Below are 22,925 nucleotides of genomic sequence, written 5' to 3'. Positions count from 1 at the left end.
GATTTATGGGCTTTGATTTTATATCCTGCTACTTTGCTGAAAATTAGAATCTTTATTGAGATGTGATACTATATTTTGGTTTAATGTTCATTTTTTGATCCATCTTGAAAATATAATGTTCATTTTGCAAATTTTTCTAACATTGGCTTTCAGTAATAGACTACTACTCCTACGATGTATTCAGCTTTTACATGTACTTGGAATTAGTTGTTTATCTGGGAAAGTGTTTTTGCCTAGTCAAGTACAGAAGCCTGAGTAGGAAGGATAGAGTGTTTCTTCACGCTGTCATCTCTTCCATGGACACTGGCCTGCACCCCCTGCTTGCAAGGTATTCTACTGTTTATATACAAAATTGGAGTCGTGGTCAACAAAAGTGCAGTATATATTATCAATCCATTTTTTTTTTAGACTTGCGAACTTTTAAAAAATTTTTCGTTCTATTTAGTTCTACACAGCAGCAAGATGTATTTTGACTCACTGTACACAAATGGAGCACAACAGTTCATTTCTCTGATTGTGCACGATGTAGCGTCACACCATTCATCCAGTCATACATGTACGTAGAGTAATGATGTCAATCTCATTCCACCATCTTTCCCACCCCTCCCTCTCCCCTCCCCTCATTTCCCCCTGAACAATCTAAAGTTTCTCCTTTCTTCCCTTACCCGCCCCAGTCCCCCCCATTATGTATCAACATCCACTTATCAGAGAAAACATTTGGCCTTTCAACAAAGGATTTAAACAGATATTTCTCCAAGGAAGATATATAAATGTCCAAATGCCCATGAAAAGACATTTAACATCATTAGTTTTTAGGGACACACCATCAAAATTACGACACCTTCCTTTGGGTATTTTTTTCTGGGCAATTCTGCAGCAACAAATTACCTTAGTTTTCCTTTACCCAAGGACACCTTGATTCTTTCTTTGATCTCGAAGAGATTCACTGAATATGGTTCTTTTTTCATTTTTATTTGTTCTTTTTATTTATACATGATGATAGAATGTATTTTGACATATCCTACATACGTGGAGTATTGGGGGAGAACTCCTAGATCTTGGCTAGCAGTAGTGAATGTCTCAAGTGTGTAATGAAAAACCTTCGCACATTCACGCTGGTCAGGAAAACCTGCGGAGAGGAGCATTCTGTTCTGACCACCTAGGAAAGTACACAACTGCCCCAAATTGACCTAGTGTTACCAAAAGAACCTGTATAGGAGCCTGGTGGTCTGATCCCCCGTGGCACATTGTGATTGGGCAAGAAACCCATAAAATGTATAGCTGTTCCCACAATAAACGAGTTTGCAGGCTGCTCACCACAAGCCTGCTTCCACCCAACTCCCAGAGTCTGGGGGTCTTGACTCCGCGTCCTTACCCACATATGAGCTAGCCTGGTACCACTGCAGAGTATAACTTCCCATTTTTGTGGTTGTACATGATGTGGACTTAACACCGGTCGTGTGTTCACATATGAACCTAGGAAAGTTATGTCCCATTCATTACTGTCTTTCCCATTCCCATCTCACCCCCATATAGTTCTTGATTGACCTTTCTTTTCTTTCAGGACTCATTTGCAAATGTTGTGCCTGTCCTTGTGACCTGTGCAGTCTCAGATGCCAAACCAGCTATCATTCAAATGATGGTTTCTCTCTAGGCGAATGGGTCACATTTCTTTCTCTGGTTGTTTATAAGAATTCTCTTTGGGTAGGGGGATGCTGCTAACTTGGATAGCTCTTGCCTAGCATGCAGAAGACCCTTGGTTTGATCCCCAGCAAAGCAAAAATAAAACTGAAAGCAATCTTATTTTTTTTTGTCTTTAATTTTCAGAAGTTTAATTATTGAGTATATGGGTATGCATATTTTTAAGTGTATTCTACTTGAGATCCACTCTGCTTCCTGAATCTCTAATTTTATGACTTGCATCAGATTTGGGGAATTTTTAGCTATTGTTTCTTTGAATACTTTTTCAACCTCACAATCTTGTTCCTCTCCCTCTAGGACACTGAGCACATAAACGTTAGGTCCCTGAGACTGTTCATTTTTTTGAAAGTCTATTTTCTCTCTGTTGTTCAGATTAAGTGAATTCTATTTCATTGATTCTATCTTTGGTTACTTCTATTCTAATACTGAGTCCATCCAGTGAGTTTTAAATTTCACTCATTTTACTTTTCTTAATATGATTTCCCCTTGGTTATTTTGCTCTTATCTTGCTGAGAATTCGTAATTCTTCATTTATTTCAAATGAATTTGTAATTGCTTGGTGAAGCAATTCTATGGTGGCAGTTTTGCCCCGGGTCAACGTGTGATTTTTGTCAATATCAGCATCTTTTTAAGTTGTGGCTTCCCTGGTTTTTGGTATGACAAGTGATTTTCTGATTTTAATTTGGACATTTGCTGATTATGTTAGGAGAGGACCGATTCTGTTAACCTTTCTGTTTTAGCAGGCCATTGTCATGTTTTGGTAGCGTTCAGGTTCAGGTCTGCTCTTGGGGCAGGAATTCCATTGACTGCCTAGTTGAGGCTAGAATTGCAGCACTGGCCTTCCATTTTCTGGTTCCTCTTGAGGCCCCGTTAGTCCTTGATGGTCCTGCCCCTAAGAACCACAGGGCTCCTGGGGCCTCCTGGTGTCCTTAGGTGGAGCTGAAGGACGCTGGGCCTGCAGAAATGGAGAATGCTTCCCAGACCTTTCCTTCAGCTACCAAGGGTGGGTGGACGTCCTACTCGCTCTCTGTGCTCACTGAGATGGCGAGAGGGGCGTCTGCTGAGCCACCTGCCGCTGGGCTGAGGGTGGGAGCTGTGGCGTCTAGGAGGCTCCCTGGTCTGGTGGAGGTCTGGGAGAACAGGAGCCTGCTGGTGCCCCTGCTGTGGGGCAGGGGATGGGACCCTCTGCTTGGGCTGCCGCTGCTTCAGGAAGTCATGGGCCTTGGTCAGGGGTCCTCGTCCTGGTTGTGCCCTTGCTTCCCTGGCCCTTTGGACAAACAGCACACAAGTTTTCTGTTTTTAATCTCATATTGCCTGTAACTGTTGGCGGTTCTGGGTTGCAGGTCTCTCCTGGGCCCGTGCTGGGGGTACAGAGAATATTAAGAAGAAAAAATCTGAGAACTCACCATGGTGTTGTTCTTTAGGACTGGAGGTCCCTGTTCAGTTTGCCTTGTCCCCTCTCTTCTTCCGATTGTCGAATCCTGTCCCTCATGTTCAGTTCTTCTTGGAGGAAGTGGAAGGGGTAGGAAAAGTGTGAAAAGACTATTTTCTTAGAAATAGACTGTCATCATGTTCCTGTGAAGCTCTTCTGCTTTGTGCGTGTGCTGGGGCTGGAGCCTGGCCTTCCACGCGTCCTAAGCACGCTACCTCTGAGCTCTCCCCAGCCCTCCCCTCTGCTTTTAATGTAATTCCTGATTGAAGTATAACATACATTTGGAAAAGTGGACGTTCTATAGACGGAGCATGGTGGATTTCCCCACACAGAGCACACTCATGTAACCAGCATTCAGATCAGGGAACTGGAACTTTTGGGCACCCCAGAAATCCCCTTGGATCACTTCCAGTCACGACTCTCACCTCCACAGGTAGCTACCATCCTCCTCCTGATGCTATAGATTTTGTCTTTCTTTGAACCTCATATCAGAGGATGTGTAATAATTTCCCTCTGTTCTCTCACTCAAGATTTTTTGGGAGATTACTCTACATTGGTGTTTAGACTTCTGGTTCATCCTTATTTCTGTATAGTAAGAATAAGAAGAAAATAGAGTATGTCTCTTGATCTTACTGCTAATAGACATTTAGGTTGTTTCTCTCCTACTTTGTAACATGCTTACTTCATGTATTTATTAGCATGTTGTTTTAGAATATGTGATTCTCCCTCAGTATCCAAAGGTGATTGGGTCCTGGACCCCCACAGATACCAAAATCTGAGAATGCTCAAGTCCCTGCTAAAAACTGGTGTGATATTCACATAGAACCGACTCGTGTCTTCCCATATGCCTCAAGTCATCTCTAGATTACTTATAATACCTAATCCTATGTAAATAGTTGTAACACTGAACACTGTCTTGTTTATGGAATAACGATAAGAAAAAAAGTCTGTTCAGAGCAGATGCAATTTTTAAAAATATTTTCAAACCATGGCTGGGTGAATCTGTAGCTGGGGAACCCGCAGGTAAAGAAGGCTGGCTTCTCAGGTAAAAGCCTTTGTGACAGGTGAAATTAGGGTCCCCATAGATGTCCACGGAAACTGACTGTCACCTGCTGAAACAAACTCTGCAGAAGTTTCTAAACTCAGGATCTTGAGATGGGGGAGACAACCCTGAATTGCTTGTGCCATCCCAAGGGTCCTTGTGAGAAGGAGGCAGTGGGCTCAGTGGGCAGAGCATGATGTGGAAAGGATTTGCTGCTGGCTTTGGAGAAGAACAGGACTGGCACCAAGGAGCACAGGTGACCTCTAGCAGCTGATCCAGGCAAGAACATGATTCTCTCTGGAACCCCTGGACGGAGCGCAGCCTGGCCAACATCACTCGGTAAAATAAATTTCAAACTTCTGATCTCCAAAACTGCAAGGTAATACATGTGTCCAGTTTCTCAGCGCTAAGTTTGTGATCATTTGCTTTAGCAGCAACAGAAAATGAACACAGCCTTCTTAACATTTGCCTTCATCATTAAATAATGCTTACCTTGCTGCGTGTGTGCTATTCACCTGTGACCTTGGATCCCACCGTTTCTGACGTCAGTCTCGTGACAGGGCTGCCAAGGCCGAACTCACACATGAAGACGTGTATCCATCTCAAGGCTGCGCTTGCCGTGTTTGGGTTTCCAGGGACTTACGTGGAGGGCAAAATGGACAAGAGTTGGGGTGCCCTGGCCTGGCAGGAAACACAGACTCAAAGCTCCAAAAGAGCCCCTTCCCACAATGCTCCACCGAGTGCTGTGTGCTCAGCAAATCCAGGAAACAGTCTGGGGGTGACATAGGTCTCCCACTTTCTTCCCAGGAAAGGAAGGTTGAACCTTGAAATATCTGGCTTCTCAGAAGTGTTGAGGTCATACTCATTGCTGTTTTGCTTTGGACTCTGGGCTGTTTCTCAGAATTCCTCTCCCAGCAGGCCACTCCCGTTGGAAGGGGGTTCCCTGCATAGGAATAGCTTCGGGTGTCTGGAACATGGTGACCAAGGAGTGAGCAGCAAGACCACCTGTGAGAAACTTCCAGGGCTTAGGAAAAGTGGATTTCAGAGGACTTTAGAACCAATGGTCTGCCTCCATCCAGTAACCGTAAGATGGTCCCTTCTGGCTCTGCAGATCCTAACTCTTTTTCTCAGATAGCGAGAGCAGACTGGAAGAGCCTGCGCCCATGGAGCTTGCAGGCTCTGGCTGAGGGGGAAGTCCGGTCTTCCAGTCACATGTTGTCCCTGTTTCCTTTCTTACAATTGATTCTCTCTCTTGCTTCCTCTGGGCTGGAGAAGACTAAAGTCAGTCAGGGACCAAGTGCTTCCAAACACTTGAAACTTTGTCCTTAGTGGTCAGAAGAAAGGGGCCAGCCCAAGGACCCCAGGGTAGGGGCAGTGGATGTGGCGGGACACGGAGGGGCATCCCCGCCCCAGCTCTCTGTAGTCAATGTGGCTTTATGGCCAGGAAGATTTAGGAGTGGCAACGCCATTCCCTGATTCCTATCTTTCATCTCTAGATATTTGAGAGGAAAAGTCAGGGCCGGCAGAGCCTAATTAACCAGACAACGACCCAAGAAAACTTTTGGGCCCTGAACTAGGGTGACAAAATAGAAACATGGACAGATTTCCAGTAATTCCAGTCCTTTCTCGTGTTTTCTCTACCCAACAAGAGCTGTGCCCCACTGGCCGCCCCTTCATTTCCTTCTCTCCTCTGTGGAGGTGAAGGGCAGGTGGCAGAGCCATTTCTAGATCAGAAGTCCTCCACCTGGCCACAGGGGCTCAGGGAAGAAGGTCCTGTCTCCCACCCGCAGCTGGACCGTTTAACTCAAATGAGAACAGGAATATTTACAAGTAAGCGAGTTGGTTCAGGCCTGACCTCAGTCTCTAACTACGGCACAGCAGCCCTCACGACTGCCCAGGTGTCTCGTGCCCAAGAGTGCACACCTGCAGGTGCACACGTACCACTCACACTCACATGGCCTCAGAAACTAACGCCAAGAAGACAGGCGTCAAGTGGTAAGGCCTCAGGTCGCTCACCCACCCTACCCACGACCTGGCGAGTTGGCTTTGTGACCAGGAAGGGTGGAGGAGGTTTGAAGGGAAAGGGGAAAATTGGAAGATCACCCCTGCCTTTCTCATAAGCTCCCCAACTTCCTGATTCCTCGCTGAGGTCAAGCCAGCGGTAGAGACTGGCCGGCAAATGGGTAGCAGGTGGTGGCCAGGTCTTGGTCCTGTGGGAATCTGGCGACCAAAGTCAAGAACCCTGGGGCAAGGAGAGTTTTCCGGTGGAGATTCTGGGCCTCCCTGTGGGAGGACAGTATGACTAAGAGAGACCCTGGGGAAGGGCCCATTGGTTTCCCTCTGTTCAAGTGCTGCCCACAAGTGGACAATGTATTTGAGACCTCTCTCTCCCTAAGACCTGTGCAGCAGAAGGATTTGCATTTGAAGAATATGAATATTAAATTTCACTGCAGGGCTAGGGGTGTAGTTCAGTGGTAGAGCATTTGTCTAGTCATGCATGAGGCTCCAGGTTCAATTCCCAGGACCACAAAAAAATAATCAGTTTCACTCCAAACTTGCTCTAGGAACTGCACTAAGCATCCCTATTTGCTCATTTAATTGTCATAACTCTGTGAAGTCGATTTCAGGCTGACCCAGTTTACAAATGAGAGAAGTGATATACAGAAAGGTTAAGTGACTTATCTTAACTAAGCTCTCAAGTGGCCGAGTTGAGATCCCAAATAAGGCAGTTTGCCTTCTACTGACTGTTCATGCTGCCTCTCTTGCTTGGTTTGTGATTTGTGTATTTCATGCTGATGGCACCACTAGCCAGCCATAGGTTAAAAAGAAAAAAACTGAGCTCCCTTTATATTCAAAATTTCATGTAACTAAACATAAAATATAAAAATAAATTAAAATCTTAAAAATTTAAATGACAGTGTTTTACCCCTGTGATAGTGCAGACAAGTCAATAAATCCACAGGCATATTAGGAAAGACAGATATATTTGACTATATAAAATTTTCTGAATAACATATTATAGTATAAAAAATTGTGTTAGTCAACTTTCAATTACTGTAACATAATACTTGAGATAATCAACTTAAAAATAGGAAAATTTTATTTTGACTTTTAGTTTTAGTTGGCCCATTGCTTTTGGGCCTGTGGTGAGGCAGCACATCATGGTAAAAGCATTTGGTGGATAAAGCCCGTTACTTCATGGCCAGGAATTAAAGGAAGGGGAATAGGCAGGTGCTGTGGTCCCAAGATCCCTTTTGAGGGCATCCCCCAATGACTGGAGGACCTCTCACTAGAACTCCCTCTTAAAGATTCATCCACCTCCCAGTAGCACCACAGGCTCAGACAGTTGAGGATGCTTTTAAAAATCAGCAAAAGTTAACTGGGTGATAAGATGTCAAATTGATAATGGAGAGAGGTAATTTTTAATACATATTGAAAGATTACAAAAAGGCTTGGAAAATTAGTAAATAAGAATGAATAGGCAGTTCATATTCAGAAAATCAAATTGAAAGGCTGATAAAGATATAAAAAGGTGTAGAACTTAACTAGTAGTCAGGGAAATGCACGTTAAAACATGGCAATTTACAAAAATTAAGGAGTAATACCAATTATTGATAAGAATTTGGGGAAAATTCTCTTATACCATTGGAAAAATGAATAGTGTAGCCTCTTTTTAAAAACAATATAGAAGTGACTATTAAAATAAAAAAAATGAGCATATGGAATCAATGTAAGTGTCCATCAATGGTTGGATGGATAAAGAAGATGTGGAGTGTGACAATATGGATAAATCTAGGGGACATTATGTTATATGAAATAAGCCAGGTCAGAAAGACAAGTACTGTACAATCCCTAATCTGTACAATGCAAGAAGTTGAACTCATAGAAGTGGAGAATGATGGCTACAAGGAGTTGGTGACATGATTGGAAAAATGTGAGTCAAAGGATACACTATTTAGTTGTTAAGAGATCTATTGTACAATATGGTGACTATAGCTAAAAACAATGCATTGTTTTCTTGAAAATTGTGGAGAGAGTAGATCTTAAATATTTTCCTCAAACACACATAAAGGATAAGTATTGTTTTAGTCAGTTGTTTTTTGTTTTTTTTTTTGTGACCCAAAGACCTGACAACAATAATGTAGAGGAGGAAAATTTTATTTTAGGCTCATAGTTTTAGAGCTCTCAGTTTATAGATGGCTGACTCCATTGCTCTGGGCTGGAGGTGAGGTAGAACAACATGGAGAAGGATGTGGTAGAGGAAAGCAGCTCAGGACATGGCAACAGGAGAGAGGGAGGGAGGGAGAGAGAGCAAGAGAGAGTGAGCACTCCCTCACAAGGGACAAAATATAAACCTCAGAGGCACACCCCCATGATATACCTCCTCCAGCAGCACCTTACCTGCCTACTGCTACCACCCAGTTAATACATATTCATGGGTTAACCCACTAATTAGATCACAACTCTCATAACCTAATCATTTCACCTCTGTATGTTCTTGTATTGTTTCACACATACACTTGTGGGGAACACCACATATCCAAATCATAACGTTCTGCCCTGGCCTCCAAAAACCCATTCCCATTTCACAATGTAAAATACATTAAGTTCATTTCCAAGATTCCCCACAATATTAACAGTTTTATCATTTCCCAAAAGTCTAAGTCCAAAGTCTGAGAATCAAGACAAACTCTCAGCATGAATCAAAAGCAAGTTACGTATATCCCACATAAAATGTAAACATTTTTGTTCCAAAAGGAAGATGTAGAAGCATAGGAATAAAGGATGGGACTAAAGCAAGATCAAAATCCAGCTGGGAAAGCAAGTCTTGCAGTTTCAAGTTTACCATCTGGGTCACATGGTGTTGTGATGCTTTTCCAAAGGGCTGGTGTTGCTCTATTCCAATGACTTTGCTGATTGCATCCCACGTGGCCTTCTCTTGGCTTCTTTCTGCTCCCTCCCTGCAGCTTTCCTCAGTAGACATCCCATGTGATTGGCATATTTTAATCTCAGGGGTTCCCACTACAACTTTGACATCATGCATCATCCTCTCAGGGGCAGCCTACAAGGACTCTGACCTTGTTATACTTTGCCTGGCCCCCAAAGCCTTCCTCTGAAATATCAGTAGCAGCCTCCATGACCCCCTAACACCAGCATCCTGCATTCCTGCAGAACCAGCACCATGTGGTTGAGGTTCAGCAGTAGCCAAGCTCTGGTGACTCTGCTGCAGCACTTCTGAGTGCTAGGTGGCTGAGCTCAGTGAAACAGCTTCTTGGGCAATCCCCATCCCCAGGTAAGCAAGGTGTCCCATGGTCTCCTTTCAAAGGATTTTTACTTTTACACCCTTAAGCCTCAGATAGGTATGTTCATGTCAATTCCTGAGATGCCCTCAAGTCATCTTTCCTATTGTTTCTGGGTAAATAACTTAGTATTTCTTTAGTAGCTCTAATTCTTTGAATCACATTTTCCTTACTGCCACTTGTACTCACCTTTTTCTGGTCAATGTGCAAGTTTTAGAAAACTTTCTGCTCCTGATCATCACAGTAAACTTGATGAAAAACTGCCAGCAATACTCATGCCATCTCTTAAATGCTGTGTTGCCTTGAAATTTCCTCCACCAGATTGATTAGTCCATCATCTTTAAATTTAGCCTCACAGAAAGTCTCAGTTCATGGGCAAAATGTAGACAACATTTTTTTTTTTTTTTTTTTGGCCAGTATATGAATGACCTCTAGTCCAATTTCCAACTGAGTTCTCCTTCTGTTCTGAAACTTCATGAGCCCAGTCTTTACAGTCCACAGTCCTATTAGTATTCTGGTCTTCTGAGTTCCCACGAGCATTGACCATTAAGCTCCATTTACAACATTCTAAAACTTTTCCATGTTGTGTCTCTAAACTTTTCAAAATTCCTCCATCCACAATCCAGCTCCAAAGGTTTCTGAACCACATTATCAGGTTAGTCACAGCAAAAACCCCACTTCTTGGTATTAATGTCTGTTTAGTTAGTTTTTTCATCATTGCGATCAAAGGACCTGACAAGAATAACAGAGGAGGAACAGTTTCTTTTGGCTCATGGTTTCAGAGGTCTCAGTCTATAGATGGCTGACTACATAGCTCTGGACCTGCAGTGAGGTGGAACATCATGACAAAAGGGCGTGGTGGAGGAAAGCAGCTCAGGATTTGACAAAAGGAAGGGGAGAGAGAGAGAGAGAGAGAGAGAGAGAGAGAGAGAGAGAGAGAGAGAGAGAGAGAGAGAGAGATTTTGAGAGAATTCTTCACTCTGCAGGGACAAACTATAAACCCAAAGGCATACCCCTGGTGAACCACCTTCTCTAGTCACACCCCACTTGCCTACAGTTACCACCCAGTTAATCCATTCAAGTGGATTAGTCCGCCAATTAGGTTACAACTTTAATAATCTAATCATTTGCCCCTGAACATTCTTGCACTGTCTCACACCTGGGCTTTTGAGGGAACATCACAGATTTAAACCACAAGTAGGTCAGATAATGCATATGTTAGTTAGCTCAATTTAGCCATTCTGCAATGTATGTATATTTAAAAACATCATATCATGCATGAAAAATATATATATAATTTTTATTTATCAACTAAAATCATTTTAAAAAAAAAATAAAAAAAAGAACAATCTTTTTTCCCAGAAATCTTACTTCTGGCATTTTATCCTATGAAAATAAAAGTACCAAGACCTAAGAATTTATGTATATAAAGTTGAAAAGTGAATGCACAACCAATGCTAGTCTATGGAATAAATCATGTGCATCCAGACAATAGAACATTATTAACAACTATTATTAACAGCTATTGAAAGCCCGAGTTAGACATAGAATAGTGACTAGGAAAGATTACTATGATGTATTCTTTTTAATATTTTATTTTGGAATAATTGCAAAAACTTATGGAAAGTTACAAAAGTGTTGCAAATGATTCTCGTATTCCCATTCACACAGTTTCTCTGGTTCTTAACATTTTAGTACATCTGTACCTCCCTCACTCTAGTAGCTATAGATAACTTTTCATGATTCTTCTTTTTGCTTAAATATTTAAATTTATATTCTTAAAAAATGCGAACATTTTCTTAGATACCCATGACACAAGTAGCAAAGTTAAAATAAGCATTGGTGTAATACTGTTATTTAGAAAATTGTCCCACTGATGTCTTTTATAGGAAAAAGAAATAGGTCTCTAGTATCAGATGCAGGATCAACGCAATCCGGGATCCATTTTGCATATCTTGTCTCTTCATTCTGGGACACTTCCTCAGTCTTTCACTGTCTCTCTTGACCTTCATTTTGGAAAGATACAGACCAGCTATTCTGCAGAATGCTCTTCAGTTTGAGCTTATTTGATGTTTCATTATAATTAGATGCTGATTGTTTATTTGGAGTACAAATATCACAAAGCGATATTCACCTTGATGTAGTATTTTTAAAACTCAGTGGTTATGTTATGAAATTAGTCAACCATTGCCATCACCTCATTTTAGAACACTTTCAATAAGAAACCCCACAACCCCCTGGTCTTCAGCCACCACCCTTCAGTTACCCCATATCCTCAGCTCTGGGCTTGCTGTCATAGAGCTTTGCCTAATCTGACCATTTCTGATAATAAAATCACACAATATGTAGTCTTGGTCTGTTCAGCATCTCTTGTTTGGCACGATGTCTTCAAGTCCCACGCCTGTTGCAGTAGTATCAATGCTTTTTTCCTTTTTTTTCCTGAATACTTTGGATATGACGTCCATTATATTTATTTTCCTCTTCTCCCTCAAAGACTTCCTTGTCTCCAGACCACTGTCTCTTTCCAGCAACATGGTTGTTCAGTCTGGAAAGGGAAAATAAGCCCAGTTGGGTTTCTAAGAGCAACATGGTTTGGGCCATGGAGGATAACATGGTGGTTTATTTCATGCATGATGTTTGCTTTTCTTGAAGCTAACAATCTTTTCGAGTTTGTTTAGATTTTTATGAGTTTACCATTAATATTTTTCCTCCACTGAGAGCAGGAGAGGTCCATGTCCCAGCTCAGGCCATTCCGGCAGTTAGTCCAACCCTCCTCTGCCTTCTGTCCAGTCCTCTGTGTGGTTGAGGCCTCTCCTTTGCTCAGTCCATCAGTGCAGATGCTCTTTAGTCTGGAGACTCTGGCCAGCTGGGACGGCTGTGGTGGCCTCTTTCTGCATGGCCTCTCATCCTCCAGCAGGCCGGACTTGTTCACATGGCTGAGGGAGAATTCCCAGCACAAGAGCAGGAGCTGCAAAGGCCTCTTGAGCCTCTGTTTGGAAATCATTTGTCATCTCTGCCACACTGCATTGGTCAAAATTAGATAGTTGTGTTATGATTTTTGTAAGTTTGCAAAAAAAAAAAAAGATGCACAATAGCACTGAGAAAGGCTGCCATTCCTTTTGTGATATCCCTGCCAAAGATTCCTGATGTGGATCTGATCATGAGGACACATCAAAAGAACCCAAAGTGCAGGACATTCTACAGAGTAGCTGGCCAGTACTTCTCAAAAAACATCAAGGTCTTAGGGCTCCAGTGTAGCTCAGGGATACACCACTTGCCTAGTTCATGTGAGGCCCTGAGCTCAGTCCCTAGCACCATAAAACAAAACAAAAACATCATGGTCTAGAGAGACAGTTTTGATCAAAATAAGTTACAAGGACAGCCCAGATTCAAGGGTGGGGAAATAGAGCTGTAAAATATTTGTAGCCTGTTTTATTTTTTCTAGTTCTTTTTTTTTTTTTTTTTTTTGCAATCTCTTAAAAAGTATATTCCTTCTTTTTAGTGTACTTCCTAGTTCTAGAAAAGCACAAATTCCAGTATTTTCTTCAACAGGGTACACAGGAAGTGAATGTTTCCTTACGTGTCTGTACTAGCAACGTGACTTAGCATGCGGGCTGACCACCGGGATGGACCAACCAAGTAACAGGGTGGGAGCTTTGGGTCACACTGGTGGATGAGGACTGGAGACGGAGGCCAGCCACATGGACTGATTGTGCCTGCAGAAGGGAGCATCCGGAAAACTCTGGACATTGAAGCTCAGGTTAGTTCCCCTGCTCAGCGATACTCGATGTGGGTTGGGATCTATCAGTGCTGGGAAGGTAATGCATCTTGTCTCCTCAGTGTGTTACTCAAAACAGAAGCTGTGTTTTTGTTTGTTTGTTTGTTTTAAAACTTTTTCTAGATTTTACCTGATGTTAATTGGTAACTTTTCCCTGTAAAAAACTGTATCTGTGTATATAACATCTTTCACCGAGTCCTGGGAGTCCTAGCAAATTATTAAAGTGGAGAATGGTTTTGGAAATCCCACGAACTTGCAATTGATATCAAAAGTGAGGGAGGTGTCTTGTTGACAGTGTCCACTAACTTGGCATTTGGTTAAATTCTTGCAAATACCCCCGCCCCCCACCCCCGCTTCAAGAAATTCTTTGATTATTCCTTTCTTTTACCACTCTATTTTTATAATACAAATAAATAAGGCAGGTGGTATACCTTCTTTCTTTTCTCCAAGGACATTCTAGGTTTTTTAAAAAATATTCTTGTTCCCTATTCCCTCTCTCTTCAACTTTCTGTGCGGTTGTGAAATGTCTGATGATTCATCACTGTTCATTCATGTTTAAGATGAAGAATGAGACAGCAGAATCAAAGCTTTGGGCTTGTTGACAGGGGCTGCATTAGGGAAATCAGATTTTGATTGCCTTATTAGTGAAGACTTCAAAATCTGGGCACATTTTCTCTGTGGATTTGAGACATGTCAGATTGATCACAACCCTCTGATTTCTTGTGGTGGAGATAAATAGACCTGGCTAAAGCAATTCTGGAAACTGAATTTTGTCTGGATCAGATGAAGCTTCATTTCTTCTGTCTTTGAATTTTCACTGTCTTGGTATCTGGGAGTCTGGACCTCCAAGGTTCAACTTGCATAGAGAACATACCTCTATGAATTGTGGGTGGGGGCATGAATCATCTGGCTGCCGAATGGAAGACAGGTCTGCTTTTCTTTATTAGTAGCACTTCATTGAGTTCTTATTTACACTGCTACATGCTGCTATCTGGTGGCTTCTACCCATGTCTTGTCATTTCCATTCAGTCATTAAACCAACGAATATTGTGTTTCTTGGGTTTGGAATGTTTTCAGGTACCAAACATTAAGATCAAGCATCAAGAAAGACAACAATTACAAACAACCCACCAGGATCTCTGCCCTGAAAGTGGTAAATATCTAAAGGATAGAATAATTTTCATGCAAACAGCTCCAATATTAGGTTCTGGCCCTATCTGCTACTAGAGAGAAACAACCATGAAGCTGTAGGAGAGCAGAGTGCTTCTATCATGACAGCAGGGAAGGTTCCCTGAGGAAGGACCATCTGTACCAAATAGTGACAGATGAGCATGATTTCAGAAGGCAGTGATAGGCATGGGGCTGGGGAACCAGGAGTAGGAGAGAAAAGAGCCCACTCGTCACCTTCCACGTACTTCTACACCTGGATTCTGCATGCTTATCTTTGTAGCCATGTGCGCATAGTTTAGTTCTTGGCATGGTGACTGCTTGCATTAGCAAAGCTGGAGCAGGCTCTAGAAAAAGACCTCTTGGAGTGATCCCCAAAACAATTCTGCAGACCTGGCCCACCAGGGGAGCTGCTGCCTCTGCCACCTTCAGATCACAGGTGATTGAGGTAACAGGCTCGCCACATTGCTTGATTTGGACATTGGGAAGCAAATAATTTCAATACCTACAAAGCTGGTGAATGGCACCTAGAACCCCAAAGACCATGTTTTCCAGTAGCCAAGGAGAAGCTACTGGACAAGGGCTACTGGTCTTCCAAACCATGAGAAAACCTACCAAAAACGGTATTTGGATCTATAGTGCAAAACAGCTGGCCTGGGTACCACATGCCCAGGTACCATATTTCCCACATGCCTTGAAAAGTAGTTGCTTTTGAGCCTCAGGGATTCCATTAACAGTTTTTCCTGAAACACTCACTTCATCTTATAAAGCATATTCAAGACAACAACCTGGTCAGTTGATCCTTAAACAGAGTGCCCAGGCTTTCCAATTTACCTCCTTCAGTTGCCTTTGGAGTTTCTCAAATAGCTTATTATTTGTTGCTCATAAAATGTAAAAATTCCTTTCTGGAAGTTTTGTTTAGGCACAGGGGATGGTGCTTCTAAAATTTGCGGCAATTATACTGGGTACTATATTAACCCTTTTCCTGTTGCAATAACAAAATAACTGAGGCTGGATACTTTATAAAGAAAAGAGATTTATTTAGCGCACAGGTCTAGAGATTTAAGAGCATGGTGCTGACATTTGCTCAGCTCTGGTGAGGACCTTCTGGCTCTATCAGAACCTGGTGGATGGTAGGAATACATGTGAAAGAAAGAGATCACATGATGAGACAGGGAGTTGGAGAAATTCAGGGGCCAGCCTCCTCCTTTTGATAACAACTTGCTCTGATAGGGGGTTTCGAGGCAATTATATTAAGTCCTTTGAAGGTGATGCCCCCAGTGACCTAACTATCTCCCACTAGGCCCCACATCTTAAAGGTCCCACCGTCTCCTAGCCCGTAAGTGTGGTATCTGGCGTCAGCACCTGGTGCTCTCTAAACCATCGCTGGTGACAACTCTGGGCAAGAGTTCAGGCAGCACCTACTGGTGATGTGCGCAGCCTTGGGCTTTTATTCAGGAGAATGAACAACCAACGTCAGAGGATCCACCAACACGCCATGCCGTTTCTTCTGCCTAGAACAGCAGCCCCTCCCTTTGTGCCTACTTCCTCTTTAAAGCTTAACTTCCCTAGAAAGGTCAAGCATTCTGTTGGGAAGGTGAGTCTTGGCAAGCCAGACAGGAGGTGGGTTTGTTTGTTCCGGTGACCCCTTGCTATGTGGTCCTGCTTTCCTTTCTGCCTACCTTGAAGGGCTGGAATTTTTTTTTTTTTTTTTTTTTTTTTTAATTTTAGGGGCCGTGGTGATTCCCATGGAGGGGGCTGTTCTGTACTTCCATGGCCTCCAGCAGGTTCAGTCACTGGGGAGAGGACAGGGCAGGGACCACCAGGATGTTTAAGCCTCCTACCTTCAGTCTAAGCAGTTTCAGAGGGAGGCAGGGAACTTCAGCAAGACAGGTAGATTAGCAGGCCAGCGGCAGCCGCCAGGGCCCCTAGTAGGGAGGGACCTGCTACCCAAGGCCATCCCCAAGGCCATCTTCCCCAGCCTCTCATTCAACAGAAGAAGTGGCAGCACAGAGGCCATGACTTAAGTCCTGCTCAGCTTCTGACTCAACATATCCCTGCCCCGCTCCGGGCCACGGTTAAAAGCATCTGCGGATGTTGCTGAAGCATAAGGGAGTTGGACTTTTGTTTGAAAAGTGGGTCTGTTAAAGCGGGTGCTGCGAGCCTGGTGATATTGGATTGTTCAGGTACTCTTGGCCACTCCTGAGAACTCTGGCATCTTGACGTCTTCAAGAGCAGGAGCCGCTGGCTGTGTCTTTGGCAGATGAGGGTGTAAGAACCAGAAAAGCTAAGTGTCTTGCCCAAGGACATGCAGTGGAACAGTAGCAGGTTCTGACCCTGTCGTCTCTGAATCTCTGCCCCTTCCTGGCACGATGCTGCTCACTTGCCCTCTGAACTTAGGGTCTTCCAAAGGGCGCCAGCGTTTTCTTTGGAAGTCCTGGGCTCTGGGTTTTCACCAGTGTCCTGGTGAGGCCTGTGGGTCTCAGGGTCTAAGGAATTTAGGGCCCTCTAGAGGGGCCAGTGATCATAAATGGCTTTGTCCAAGGCAGAGTTTCCCAGCACCTCTGCCACAACCTCTCCCTTGGAAAGTACTCGTGTCCACCTGGGCTCCGGTTAGCCACATTTCATAATGCATTTTGTTTGCACAGTCAACCGCACACTGTTTCTCAACCAGGCCGAGGAGTCCTGGGATCTCTGCTTCACAAACAGATTGCTGTTAGGCAAGCTCTCTGTTGAAACAGCTTCCACACAAACTTCCACACAAACCGGGGCTGCTGTCTTTTCTCCCAAATACAGTCCTTTGCATTTGGTCAGTGCACATGATCCTGATTTTTTTTTTTTTTTTTGGCACCAGGGATTGAACCCAGGGGTGCTTAACCACTGAGCCACATCCCCATCCCTTCTTATATTTTATTTAGAGACAAGGTCTTGCTAAGTTGCTTAGGACCTTGCTAAGTTGCTGAGGCTGGCTTTGAACTTGTGATCCTCCAGTCTTAGACTCCCAAGCTGCTGGGATTACAGGCATGCGCCAATGCACCCGGCTCCATTCTGATTTTTAATGCTGACAGACATCGGTATAGAGAAAACAGACAGGCCATGTCACTTACTGGTGCTGGGGCCTTGGTCAAATCAGGTCACATCCTCTGAGCCTCAGTTTCCCTTCCTTTAAATTGGGACATAAAGCACACAGGTTGGTGAATGTTGGCAAATGGAATTAAACATCTGTGAAGCACCTAACTCAGCATCTGGTCTTTTTCCAGGTTCCCCACAACTACCCAGTGCATTTCTAGTTTTCTACCCTGAGGGGCCCTGGTGGGATTGAGGACAGTACTCGCTGGGGCTTTAGCAATAGCAAAGCAGAGTGAGTCAAGGCTATCTGCAGGAGGGATGGAGTCTGGGGATCACCTTGCACCATACAAACCAGATTTCTTTGTGCAGCAGCTCAGGCTGATCCACAGGAGAAGGAGGCGCCTTCACGCTGCCACATCCATACATCCCTGTGAACGGTTCTAGAGTGGGAGCATTTGCCTGGGCAGCAAAGGGGTCTGAAGGTGCAAGGAAGCTGGAACTGCTAAGCAGAGACAGGTGGCTGACTTCTGGGTGTGTCACCTGGACTCACAGGGACAAGGCAGGGAGCAGAGCCACCCAGGTGCTTCTGCAGGTGGAGTTCTTCACCATGGCGTGGGCAGGTCAGGGGAATGAGAGGAGTCCCGAGCAGCCAGACAGTCACGTGGGAGCTGTTCTGTCCCTGCGAGGCGAGCACAGGTCACTTCCTGAGCCTCGTGAGAACCAGAGCAAGTGAGAGGGGCGCAGGGACAGTTTTCCCTGTGCAGAAATGAGTTACTGCCTCTGCTCACCTTGCAGTCTCCTGCACGGCCTCCCAAGGCTGGAGAGGGAGCCCCGGGGGTGCAGAGGCAGGTCTGCCTGGCCCGGCCCACTGCAGTGTGTGCGTGTGAGCATGCGTGCGTGTGTGTATGTGATGGAAAATTCCAGGCGTATCTCTGGGCTGTTTTGAATCTTACCTAAAACAAATGGGAAGGCAACCCTTGCCCTGCCTTCCACACAGGTGGTCCTGTTGGCACATGGCAGAACTTCCCCAATTTGCCAGCTAAGCCATCTCTCCCAGGGTGTGGAGGACAAGGCGGGACATGGCCCTAAGGAGGAAGCATGAACGCATCTGTTCTTTCCTGTGTTTACTTAGAAGGTAGTATGGAATCTTGACTCCAACCACATTATATAATCCCCATTTGTTTTACTTTAGAAAACTTGTAATTATAAGTGGGAGTGCATGGCAAATCACACTTTGATCAGCTAAGTACACCTGGCTCTGGGAAGACAAGGTATGCTTCATGTCACCTCCCCTGCCAGCCCCACCTTACCTTGGGAGTCCACTTCGTGGGACTGTGAGAAGCTAGGAGTGGTGGGTCCACACCCTCAACCCCCCACTTGGAAGCTAAGAGACGTCAATATGGTGAAAAGAATTGTGGGTGAACCACTCTGGGAAGAAAAGTTCCCAGAAGAGAAGCTGCCAAAACTCTCTGAGGCTGTGGGGGCACTGTCCCTATGTGGACTTCTGGTCCCTCTCCCAGTCCTGGCTCCCAGCAGCCTCCATGCACATTGGTTTGACTGCATGGGGTCACACTGGGACAAGAGAGAGGGCCTCTGCCTGAGAGGCTTGATGCCTTCAGGTCAGGCAGGTGCTGACCAAGGTCAGAAGGCTGCAGTGGCTCTCAGGGGCCCTCCAGCTATCAAACTCAAGTTCTTGCCTGGTATGAAGTCCTGAGGGAGCACTGGCGTGGGAGTCGACTCTTTGTCACTGTACAAGATCCCAGAGAGAATCAACTTAAAAGGAGGAGAGGCTTATTTTGGATCACAGTTTTGGGGATTTCAATCCGTGATTGCTCGGCCTTGTTGCTTTGGGCCTGTGGTGGAACAGGGCATCATGGTGGGAGTGTATGACTGAGGCCTCTTCCCTTTATGCAGCTAGAAGGCAAAAAGAGAGGGGAAAGAGCATCCAGGGTCCCGCATCCCCTCGAAGGGCACAACTCCACATAACTGGAAGACTGCCAACGACGCTCCATCTCTTAAAGGTTCTGTCACCTCCCTACAGGGCCTCAGGCTGGGGATGAAGCCTTTGAAACATGGGCCTTTAGGTGGCACTTACCCAAACCGTAACAACTAGTTGGACTTATGCCACAGGGTCTGAAGTTTGGAAGTATCCCACGTTTTGGGAGGAAGATGGAGGTGAGTATGCTTTGCACTATTGGGGAAATATAAACACAAACACAAACTCTTTTCCCAACTCAGAAAACCTCCATAAGGGTAGAGGGGAGAAAAACAATTTCATTAGTTAATAAGCATTAAACCAGCACATTTAATACGTGCATCATAGGCAATCTGATAAGGGATTGCAAAGCAGAAAGAAGTCTGAGCCTGGTATATAGCTTAGCAGATACGACCTTACTGTTCTCAAGATAGACAGTCACTAGTCCTGAAGTCAGGGGGCTGAGAGCACCATTAATTACACATAGTCCACCCGGAATTGATCTGGCAGTTGGGTCACCATCTGGGTTGCCTGACTGACTTCGTACAAAGGAAAGATAAAATCCTATTTTTTGGACAAGAGGTAGTTTTGTATCTTGGAGCCAGGTACCTGGTAAAGTGAGGCTCCAGCTTCTCACAGAAGATTGGAGTTGCTCTCTCCCTCAATGTTTATATTTCAAAGAGATGACTCCCAGCTCCTCCAGAAAGACACGCTTGGGTCTTAAAGCTGGCAAGAGGCTTATTTAAGTTCTAAAAAGATTTACGTACATTTTAAAGAAACAGAAAAGGACTCATAATTAGTAGTTTTCTAAAGTAAATCCTTCAAGAAAATGGATGGAAAAGAAGTCTCTTATTTTCAACAAGGAGTATTCAACCATTGACTTTTAATTTGTATTTATCCTTATAGCACCCAGGCAGAGAAACATAAGTGACTGAGTTACAGCACCAAGTTCGAAGGGCAAGGTCACCATCGTCTGGCAAGCTGGGCTTTTCTCTAACACACTGAGAGAATCTCAGGTTGTGATTTAGACTAGGGTGAGGATAGATAGCTAGGGTTAGGCAGGTCTGGGCAGAGGGGTGGCAGGAGTGGATCTAGTCTTTCACATGGTTCTTTGTGTCTAAATGGAATAACCAAGTCTTGGGAGATGTGAGGCTCAGATATACTAAACTGGATAGCTGAATCAGACTTCTGGAAACTCCATTTTCACATTTCTTTTCTTTTGTAGAAGAGAAAAGGTTATTTGAGGGCTCACGGTTTCAGAGGTCTTAGTCCATAGAAGGCCGTCTCCATTTTGGGGGGCTGGAGGTGAGGCTGAACATCATGGCAGGAGAGAGTGGCAGAGGGAAGCAGCTCACATCATGGTGATCAGGAAGCAGAGAGAGAGTGAGAGCCATATTCACATTTCTTAAGTCAGAGAGCAAAACTAGAGGGGTTCAGGCACCCTTACTTGTCATGCCTGGGTTGAAACCTTCAGCAAGAGGGATTTAGATAAAACTGAAATGTGACTTAGGTGCTCAGTGATCCATGGGAAGACTGGCTCTAGCTGGAGCATCTGGACCCCACCCACCTGTCTGTAAGTGCCTGACGCCAGTGTGCTGGGCCTGACTGTCCCACTCAGGCCTCAGGTTCTCCTCTCACTGATGAGTTTCCTCAGTGTTTTAGGCACTGAATTCAGAAAAGGCATCACAAGCCCGGCTGAAATCTGGAAATGGCAGGTGGAGGGCCTGCTTTTGGTTCCTGGTTCTCCCTTCCTGCCTTCTCTTCCTCTGCCCTCAGGGACAATACTCTGGTTGGTTCCTAGAGAAGACACACCAATTGCTTTGGCAGCTCTGGCCCAATTTGGAATGGGGTACATTTTTTTTTTTTCTCCAGAAGGAGGGAGGGGAAAGTGATTGAGAGAGGGACAGAGAGAGATGGGGTGGGAGACGTGCAGCAGGGGAGAGAAATTCAGTGGTTTTCCTTGGGATCTAGGACCTGGTTGTGTTTTTTCCTCACATGGGAGCTAGAGATCCTTATTGGGCTCACCTGGGCAGATTGTTAACTTGCAGACTCTTGGGCCCTGTGCACTTCCACATGGGAAAGTACTGAAGTGGGGTGGTTCCAGGAATCTGCATTTCTCACCAGCCTCTCCTGTGCTTCCTACTCTCTGGAGGGGCTTCCCCAGGGGCAGGCTGCTGGAGAAAGAGCACTGTCCTCTGAGTCAGAAAAGTGGGTTTGCCACTTTTTGTGTGGGTGACCCTCATCAAATCACCTGAGAGAACACTTCATAGCAGTTTGGGGAGGGTTAAGGAGGAAAATGTAGGTATAAAGAGTCCTAAAACTGCAACCTGCCAACAACAGATATAGCGTTAATACTATTATTAGACTTTAGGAATCTGAGTCTGTCTGGAAAATACCGAGTTCTTCAAAGCACTGTCTGGGTCCACCGCCAGGCTTCCTGTTGGAGACACGCAGAGGAGATTCCAAATAGAACGTCACGACCAGCCTGCCCTGATGGGCAAGTGCATGAGGCCCACGCCCAACCCTGAGTGCCAATGGCGATGTCATCTGCAGATTGTCCAGCAACCTGGTGACCACTCCGTCCACTAGGGACACCATCACCTGTGCCCCGGCAGGTCTTCTGGAGCCCTTGTTCCTGTCTCATCGAACATACAAATGACCAGTTTACTGACACTTGGAAGTAAAATGCACGTCCAGAGTCTGATGGGTCTGGTTTTCAGGGACGTGCTGGTCTTCTCAGCAGGGTCCTAGACATGGCAGGAACAGTGGGATAGGCTGATTCTCCTCTTGTTTCCAAATACAGTTTGGCACAGTGTTGACAATATATTCTTGTTGAATTGAAAGGGCCTTAGTTTTCTCAGATCTGGGCCTGTGGGAATATAATAAAATGGATTTTCAATGATCACATGACCATCATCAACATTGTCAATTATTAAGTTTACTATAAGTACTTACTAAATTCTAATATCAAAGCTACATGGGTTCTGTGAATTCTCTCCTTGAACTCTCCCAACCATTTATAACGTGGATACTATCATCTGCAAATCCACTAACAAGGAAAGTGTAGCTCATAGCAGCTAAATAAAGTGTCCAAAGAGCTATGGATAGCTAGCGGGGCTGAGTTCAAGCTCCAGCTAGTTCCTCTGCTAATTCTCTTGTTTCCTTGTATTAATAAATAATTCCTTACAAAATGCAAATGCTGTGGCCATAGCTTCTACCCTCACTGAATTACTGTTAAAAGGAAGGTGACAGTTTGACATGTACATTTTACAGACAGGAATATCTTGCCTATGTAGGGCTTCAGTTCTGAGGACAGCACACCACTGTCAAAGGTCTTAGCTCACGTATCAGCTGCTCTCTATGACCCTCCCCTTGCCGTTGTGAGGGTCAGACTTGGCTGGACCTGGGATTTCAAGTCCTGCATCTGGGCTCAGAGGGTGGCACTAACTAGAAGTCAATCA

The 22,925-nt window shown here is 44.6% G+C and overlaps 1 long non-coding RNA gene across 2 annotated transcripts; it reads left to right on the top strand.

Annotated features, from left to right (window-relative positions):
• Positions 1–13,129: 13,129 nt before the first annotated feature.
• Positions 13,130–22,267, top strand: LOC124962699 (uncharacterized). Of its 2 annotated transcripts, XR_007104561.1 has the most exons (4): positions 13,130–13,235; positions 19,531–19,664; positions 21,241–21,313; positions 21,897–22,267. It is a non-coding gene; the product is annotated as an uncharacterized LOC124962699 (long non-coding RNA). The 2 variants fall into 2 exon arrangements; XR_007104560.1 differs by lacking the exon at positions 21,241–21,313.
• Positions 22,268–22,925: the final 658 nt, after the last annotated feature.

This window comes from Sciurus carolinensis, chromosome 13 (genome assembly GCF_902686445.1).
Source record: "Sciurus carolinensis chromosome 13, mSciCar1.2, whole genome shotgun sequence".
NCBI classification, from domain to species: Eukaryota; Metazoa; Chordata; class Mammalia; order Rodentia; family Sciuridae; genus Sciurus; species Sciurus carolinensis.
Note: the sequence above shows the minus strand (reverse complement) of the source record. Positions and strands in the feature narration are given on the sequence as shown.